Source organism: Lithobates pipiens, unplaced genomic scaffold, assembly GCF_037356315.1.
Source record: "Lithobates pipiens isolate NorthernLeopardFrog02 unplaced genomic scaffold, aLitPip1_a1.2 Scaffold_18, whole genome shotgun sequence".
In the NCBI taxonomy this organism is placed as follows: domain Eukaryota; kingdom Metazoa; phylum Chordata; class Amphibia; order Anura; family Ranidae; genus Lithobates; species Lithobates pipiens.
This window is the reverse complement of record NW_027507758.1, coordinates 578,501,789-578,503,536: the sequence shown is the minus strand read 5'-3', so window position 1 is coordinate 578,503,536 and position 1,748 is coordinate 578,501,789. Positions and strand designations below refer to the sequence as shown.

Here is a 1,748-nt window from a genome sequence, read left to right as displayed (position 1 = left end):
ACACCCCCAGATCAGTTCGCATATCGCAGTGCGATCTGCAAACTCGGATCGCATGGTGTGAACACCCATGCGATCCGATTCTGCTGCGGACCAAAAAAGGGTCCCGTGCGAGTTTGCGGCGGGTGCGACACGAATTCAGCCATACTATCTGTATGGCTGAACTCGAATCGCACAGAGATCGGATGTGATTTGCACTGCAGTGCGGTGTGAATCACATCCGTTCTCATAAACCGCTGCAATGTGAACCCAGCCTTAGTGACACTGGCGACGGGGGGTGATCACGGGGTTAAACCTTTATTGGGGGGGTTAGGGGGTACCTTAGAACTAAAGGGGGCTAACCCTAACTGCCCTAACAGTTATTACAGTCACAAATGACACCAATGCAAAAAAAAAAAATGACATTGGTGTCACTGTGACTGGGGGGCAGGGGTAATTGGGGGGGTGATCGGGGGGGGTGTGAGTGTGCCTGGCATGTTCTACTGTGTAGTGTCGTGTTGGTGCAACTCACCGATCCTCTCTCCTTGGTGTCGGAACGAAAAATACCGACACGGAGGAGAGATTACATCACTTCCTCTCCTGTGTTTACATTACAGGAGAGGAAGTGATGTGACGAAGGATTTCTATTCGTCGGGAGCGATCGCAAGGGGGTGGCCATGAATGAATGGCCGCCCCCTCATCCCGGATCGCTCCCGAACGAATACCGACCGCCGCAGGCACCGGGCGGGGGCCCGATCGGGCCCCCGATCCGCGGGAAGGCAGGGACGTACATGTAAGCCCTTATGCCTGCCCGTGCCATTCTGTCGACATACATCGTCGTGCGGCGGTGGGGAAGAGGTTAAGGAAACACACACTGCTCTGAATATCTGCTCTAACAATTTTGACTGCTAATCAAAATTAGCAGTCAAAATTGTTATAGCAGATATTTTACCAGCAAAAGTCTGATGTGAGCTTTTAGTTGGAAATTCCGATCGTGTGTATGCTCCATCAGACTTTTGCTGGTGGAATTTCCACCAGCAAAAGATTGAGAGCAGGCTCTCAATTTTTCCAACGGAAAAAGTTCCTATCAGAGATTCCGATCGTCTGTAGCAATTCCGACGCACAAAATTCCTACACATGCTCAGAAACAATTCGACACATGCTCGGAAGCATTGAACTTAATTTTCTCAGCTCGACGTAGTGTTGTACGTCGCCGCGTTTTTGATGGTCGAAAGTTCAGAGAACTTGTGTGTATGCAAGCCAAGCTTGAGCAGAATTCCATCAAGAAAAGCATTCAAGGTTTTTCCAACAAATTCCGATCATGTGTACGGGGCATAAGAGACATCTGTGATATACTACATTTATATAATTTATCTACATGCTCTTTATAATCTCATAGAAATCTCCATAGTCCTCCTGTACACACTTGTTAATGAGGTTCCATGGTGTAATGGTTAGCACTCTGGACTCTGAATCCAGCGATCCGAGTTCAAATCTCGGTGGGACCTTTGTTTTTTATAAAAAAAAAAATATTTTTCGTAATAAAACAAACACAAACGTACATTAGCACAGTCAAAACATGGCTCTAGTACCACAGAGAGGGCACACGCAAGGGTCCCTAAGAAGTGGTATATCACATTAGGAATGTCAGACATGTTAGATATACCATAAGCGACCAACATCAAATAGCCAGTAGGGCCCATACTCCAGGGTTCAACCGACATGAAGATCGCTCAGGAAACCTTATACTATGAAGGGCTAATCACTTGGAT

The 1,748-nt window shown here is 47.3% G+C and overlaps 1 non-coding gene across 1 annotated transcript; it reads left to right on the top strand.

Annotated features, from left to right (window-relative positions):
* The first annotated feature begins 1,412 nt into the window (after nt 1–1,412).
* On the top strand, nt 1,413–1,484 carry TRNAQ-CUG (transfer RNA glutamine (anticodon CUG)). Its single transcript has one exon. It is a non-coding gene; the product is annotated as a tRNA-Gln (tRNA).
* The last annotated feature ends 264 nt before the right edge of the window (nt 1,485–1,748 follow it).